Raw genomic sequence first — 7,205 nt, forward strand, 5'->3', positions numbered from 1 at the left:
ACATATCAATAGAAAGACAAGTTTGTCCCAGAATGTTCGTCAAACCTCTCGTCATTTGTTTGTCTTCCACATTTAAATTTTTTATTCTTACATTTATCTGTAAGTTCACAGATCGGTGACCGGTCCATGTGTGTTACTACATTACGTCAACAGTTCTCCTGCGGTGATGTGGTCATTCTTAAACAAAGACCAGGCTGCAAACAGTTCGGTTTGCTTAGGCGTTCCGGACAGTGTTATGAGGCAGCATCTTCGCCTCATGGTGAAGCAAGTGTACCAGTCTGTACATGTTGTTGATTTGTTCTCCGCACTTCTGATTAAATCGCCTGTGTCAACCTAAAAATACAAAGGGGACATTAAATATTTTTGACAAGCATCGAAATTGAAACAAAGGTTTATATTCAGTGTTTATTGATTTTACCAAGTGTTTAAGCAATGTGTTTGATGGATTACCTTCAACGTGGTTGTTTGTGCGAGAAGCAGAAGATGAAGCGGCCCCGAACGTGCCACTGTTGACCCATTGCCAGATCGCTAATTTTTCCATGTTCCTTCACTCTGCTGATGAAGACAGGCCTGATGTTATTGTGCAGGAGGAAGGGCAGAGACATCAGTTTCGCCACGAACATCTGCACTCGTCCTTTCTTTATGTACGCACACGTAAAATGGCAATATATATTATAATACAATATTTGTTTACATAGTTTGTTTATTGATAATAAATATGATGATACATGTACTAAAGAGATACCTAGAATAATAAGAACACTATCTATCAAATATTAGTATTTCAATACTTTTTCAGGGTGATATAAGTGGGTGATATTTTCTAAATGTTTTTTTAAGATATGTACAATTCAGAAATATTATAAACACGCACGACAGGGCACTGATTCATAGCCAGGCATCTTGGACCTCGAGAAGGGGCAGCTCGTATCCACTTTCGAACCTCTGCATCTGTGTACGCAACTGCAAGTCCTAGTTCCTGAGTTGTGCGCCATACTGCCTGACAGAAATGGAACATACACTCTTTTACTTCAGCTTGTGGAAACGCATTCTCAGCAGCTTGAATGGTATCAAGTTCAAAGTCCGTCTGGATCACAGATGGACTTAAGGTGTCTGTTGAACCTTGGTCTTGAGGAGGTTGAAGAGTCTGGTGTAGGTTGCTCTGGGCGATCTGGAAGGAGAGTGTAGACCAGTGGATACATGGTGGAACCTGACATTGCGTGAATGATATATACACACAGAGGAGAACAGGAAGAGAATGTTCAGTCCATAAAGATCTTGTCTGCAGACTGCAATGCTTCTAGGGACTCGTCGGAGCAGAAAGCCAGTATCGTCTTCTCCGTCAGCAAACAGCAGGAATCTTCCTCCATCTTTTGTTGTTGTCCCCTGATCTGTAAAGTCCACCTCAGCTCTTCAGCTTGCAATTGGCGATGGAGGGATGTTCTGTCGTCTGTGACGATACATGACGTTGCTCAAACTCGGAAAGGGATCGTTTTGGATCAATCCAAACTTGCAGACAAGCCAATTTCTTGCACCTTTCTCCAAATTGCTTGGGTCAGATGAAATAGACATCCGCGTAGTCTCACACCAGGCAGTACAGTGCGGAGAGCAGTCCAGGTTGCCGTCTCGAAGTCAAGGGTGATAGACTGGACATTGCAGCGCCTTGGCAGGATTTCAAGTAGCTTCTTGAAGTTTTTTTGCGTAGAGACATTAGAACGAAGAAGAGCGGGACCATTCTCACTAGCGGACCGGAACGAGCAAAGCCACGAATAGACAAAAGCTGATACAATGGCCCTTTTACAACTTTGAAAGTGCCATCGTGGAACCAGTGTTTAGTCCGGCAAAGTTCCGTTAATTGTCGGTCGGTTGCGAAAAGTAGGTGCCGTGCATATGTCACTGTCACAACTGCCAAGAAGGCAACTGGTACATATTGATCTGATATCTGCAACAAAAGAAAGATAGAATAAGTATTTTAATAATGAATAAGTAATGAAAGAGTACATGCATGTTATAATATCTTGCATTAACGATATTATCAATATGTCAATAATAATAATATATATTACCTAAAAATTGAGATCATTTTGATTTTTAGGTCTACTCTTCTCACGATTCCAATAAGCCATTCTGAAGAGATTTTACTTGTTAGATCGGGAACCGGCTGGCTGATCAGGATCAAGCGTGTCTGTCATCACCTCCTCCACAATAGCGGCAGTCGACCGGGAAGGATGCAGACTGTTGACACTCGATGGCAGGTGGGGAGCAAATTTGCTGAATAAAATTGTATCACCATGTCTCTCAACACTCTAGTTCGTCAAAAAAACAATCATGTCGATTCCATATCGTCTGATGAAGAAAATGCTCCTGAACTGAAAGATTACGGGCTACATTTTGTAGACATTTCATCTTCTGATCTTAACCCACTCAAACTGAACCCGTTTGCCATATCTATGGGTATGAAAGGTGCCTGTGGAGAACTGAAAGACGTTACTCGACTTTGTTCTGGCCCACTCCTTGTTAAATTGTACGGAGACAACAATCCGTCAATCTACTTACAGTCCGTTTGATTTCATTTGAGGCCGATGAATTGCTCACTAACACAAAATCTACTAAATGCAACAAAACCAAAACAAACCAACTCTGATGAATTGTCTCATAATTTTGGACACCCGGATACAAAAGTTGTTTAACAAACGATCATTATTTTGTTGTCACTTTTCGCTGTTTTTTAACGAGGAGGACCACTTGTACACACCCGTTTTGATTACCTGGCTGTTCTACCAGCGAGTGGTCCCCCTTCGTAAGAAATAGCGAAAAGTGATAACAAAATAATGATCACTGACGTTGCAGTGGTAGGCTCGACAGCTCTAAATGTAATGATGCAATCACGAGTGCAAACTGTGATGGTGAGCATTTGGCATAATCCAGGTCCTGACCCCCTCTTTGTATATCAGACACAAATTCTGAAAGTAAAATATCCTAACAATATTCCAGATTCTTTTGTATCCCCTACCATCTTAAACCTTTCCGCTGCAGTGTCTTCCCATGCGGTGTCTTCCCAACTAAGGTACGTAAGTCCCAAAACTTTCAAATTTAAATTTAAGATCACCATATTTTTTAACGTGATATTTTTGTTCTTTTACATTTTGGCTAAATGTTTCCTAAAATCGCCAGCGGCTGAAGGGATGGTGTAATCAGACTAGAGTCCATACAGGTAGCAAAGGCGCTGTAAGTCCCCATGCTCCCTAGTATGGTGATCTACCTTCAGTTGTTGATGATCTATAGCCTGGTTTTATATTGTATCGTCTTCTGTAGTTTAAGTATTTTAGATTTAATTACTAGTTTTAAATATATATTTGTGGTAGTCTTGTTGGTTTTACTGTCCTTTGTCGACAGATGTTTACATGTCTGACTGACTGACTGACTGAGTTTTACGCCGCTTTTAGCAATATTCCAGCAACATCACGGCGGGGGACACCAGAAATGTGCTTCACACGTTGTACCCATGTGGGGATTCGAACCCGGGTCTATGGCGTGACGAGCCAACGCTTTAACCACTAGGCTACCCCACCGCCCGATGTTTACATGTATTTATGGTGAATTGAAAACTTGTTTTAGTCACGATATTGCTGAAATATTAACTCACTCACTCACTCTGATCCTTACAATCAGGATCAGGGTGTCGCACAAGGCAGTATTTCGTCTGTTTATTATTTAGCATAACGATAAACAAGTTATCAAATGTTTTAAATGATTCAGTTCGTGGAAAGCTATTTGTGGATGACTTTAATGTTTCTTGCCGTGGCACAAAATATGAACATTATTGAAAGGCACCTACAGCTATGTTTAAATAGAATCAGTAAATGGTGTTTTAAAAAACGGGTTTAAATTTTCAAAAAAATAAAACTAACTGTGTCCACTTTGGTAGACAATACAAACCACACCAAGACCCAGAATTAAATTTGGATGGTACATCTATAAGAGCTGTAAAAGAAGCCAATCCCTAGGTATTCCAATAGGTATGACATTTGACCTGTATCTGACCATTTTACCCCACATCAAATATTTAAAGAATAAATGCCTGAAGGCACTAGATCTAGACCTATTACAAGTTGTGTCAAATTCGAAATTGGGAAGTGACCAGTCAACTCTGCTTCATTTGTTTATAGCTCTAGTCCGTTCTAAGCTCGATTATGGCTCCATCGTTTAAAGTGGAGCCTGTAAAAAAGCAACTTTAGACTTTTAGAATCCATCCATCCTCAAGGTCTAAGACTTTGTCTTGGGTCGATCAGAGCTTCACCTATTGAGAGTCTATATCTTGAGGCCGACGAGTCATTTCTTAACCAACGCCGTCTGAAATTATAGTTACAATACATCACAAAACTATATTCAAATGAATCCAACCCTGCGTTCAGCTGCGTTTTACACCTCTTTATGAGAATCTTTACAATGAGAAGTTTACTATTATTCCACCCGTAGGAATATGAATTAAACCTTTCATTTCTGATGCAGACCTTGAAATATATCTGCTTTTCGTCTGCTTTCTTCTCCCCTTGGTAAATGTGAAGACCACAGGTGGACCTTACATTAACAAACCTTAAAACATCTAAAACCAATCAGATAAGCTATCAACAATAATATAAATCAATTAACTTTTGCTGCTTACAAATCTATCTTTACCGATGGATCCAAGGATGGTGGCGCAGCTGCTAGTGCTGCTACCATTGGATCCAGAACAGTTCTTTCTATATTGCCAAACAACACCTCCACCTTTACAACACCACTATCTTTACATCTTTTACAATCTTTCCATTGTATCGATTAGCACCAACCTTCTGAGACCAACCTTCCTGAAGCATGGGTATTGTTTCTACATATTTTCCTTTGAATCCAGCCTATAGATAGAACTAAACAACACATTAAAAGAAGACACAGCGTATATTTGATTTCTTACATATTTGACTTCTTTGATTTCATGCAGTGTTCTCGTCTTAATGCCGATAATATCGATAAACACTGTGAAATGTGTTTTCATGTATAAAGTCCCGTTGTGCTTAAAGACGAAACGGCATGTGACTGTAGAGTGTTTGTGCAAAACATTGACAGGATCGAAACATGGGCTTGGAGTTTATTGCATCCTGACAACATCACCATGACAAGCGAGAGATACACTTAATAATACACATGCAATCCATCATCGGGCAATGAAACAATTGATCGTCATGTGGTGACAATCACTTATAAACGTACAAGACCTCCAAATCACTAATCCAATATAATATTTTCTAACATTTCATGGTAATATATTGTAAAGAAACACTGTCGAATAAGGACATCATTTCTTACTATGCTCATTGTATGTCAGAAAACAACAGTATATCCGTTTTCTCAGTATACAATACATTCGTTTCGTTGATGTCATGTAAAAAAATGGTAAAAAACTGACGATGTATGTATTTGTCCAAGATATTTTTATGGATTAAACTTCTTTTTGATTTCCCTCACGACGTTTCGGGACCATTCCAGGTCCCTTCATCATGTGAACAGACAGTTGAGACTATGGGGTCGTCACTATGAGCGTTGGACCTCTTGATTAACTTTTGATGAACTTTTGATAAATGTGAAGCCTATTATCCATTCATTTTGAAAAGCCTACTGTTCATTTTGGAAAGCCTTCTATCAAGTAACTTTTGTCTAATTAGCAATCGTTGTGCATTGACAATTCAAGTTTCAACTCTATTATCTAGCATAAATTTATCATCATAATGTAATTAACACTTCAAGTTTTCAACTTCACTTATACTGTACTCTTCCTTTTGTATTGTGATGTCACATGCATTGTGACGTCATAGTCTTAACTGTCAGTTCACCTGATGAAGGGACAATTTACACTGCCTGACTCTGAGGGTGAAGTTCGAAAAACACTAGAATGCACTTTACTGAGAAAGTGTAAACCCAAATTTGACATGTGTCACATTTGACAATTTACTAAATGCAAAATCACATTGTGCATTCAAATCAACACTTTGGTTTATAAATACAGCAATCACGAACTATGAAGGATCTTTTTAATAATATAAGTTCTCATTTAATTATTGCATTTTTAAAAGAATTGGATTTGTTAACTGATTTGTAAATAGATAAATATTTTATGATTGGAAGTTTAAATTAATAACTCAGATTGTTAGTGGCTGTACCCTCGAGGGGGGTTGAAGTATTGTAAAATGATCGTCCTCCTGAACGGGTACGTAGGTCCCCAAATTTTCAAGGTCAATTTAAACTTACCAGGAGTTTTAAACGTAGTATTCTTGTTATTTTAATTTTGGCTAACATTTCTTACATTCGCCAGCAGCTGAAGGGATGGTGTAAATCTAACTAGGGTCCATGCAGGTAGCAAAGGTACTGTAAGTCCCCATGGTCCCTAGTATGGTGATCTACCTTCAGTTGTTGGCGATCTATAGCCTGTTGTTGTATTGTATTTTCCAAATAGTGCTATTAGTTTTAACTTTCCACGCTAGTTTTAATTCTAATTGTGATATTCTAGTTATTTTACTGTCCTTTGATGACAGGTTTATATAATATACACGTTCCATTTCAATGTCAAATATGTTCTCGTCACGATATGGCTAAAATATTGCCGATGTGACGTTAATTCTTAACTCACTCACTCACTATAAATGCAGAAGTCAAAAAGGAAATTCAGCTGGCGTATGTATTCTTAAGAGTTGAATAGTGTTACAAGACCAACGATACAGCCTGAAATCAAGCGTGTGTGTGCAAAGTGAAGGAGAAACAATTTAACAATTAAACATGGCTCGATACCTATGGATACAACATTCATGACTAGATGGCTCTTCTCAGGTGCCTCATTATTCGTGGAATGTCGGCAAGGAACATAATAACGTAACACAAAGTGAGAAAAGTGCAGCCTGTTGCCCCAAACGTCTTTGACGAGGGCCTGTCATCAGGGGCACTGATTTTCCTCCTCCTCGCTTTGGACGTTTGGTTTGGGAGGATCCGGAGGTCAGCTTGCAGATTCTTTATGATTTTCTGGAGTTCCTCAAGGGTCATATTTTGATGTATAGTGTTGGATTCCTTTTCACATGAACAGTTGTGTCCCGGGTCCACATTACCACCGACCGTTGACTCGTCAGCTCCTGAAGCGGGTAGGGTTGTATCCATGGTGACCGTTGTTTCTGCTTTGG

The sequence above is a fragment of the Haliotis rubra genome, unplaced genomic scaffold (assembly GCF_003918875.1).
Source record: "Haliotis rubra isolate DU_JTF1 unplaced genomic scaffold, ASM391887v1 Scf193, whole genome shotgun sequence".
Classification (NCBI taxonomy): domain Eukaryota; kingdom Metazoa; phylum Mollusca; class Gastropoda; order Lepetellida; family Haliotidae; genus Haliotis; species Haliotis rubra.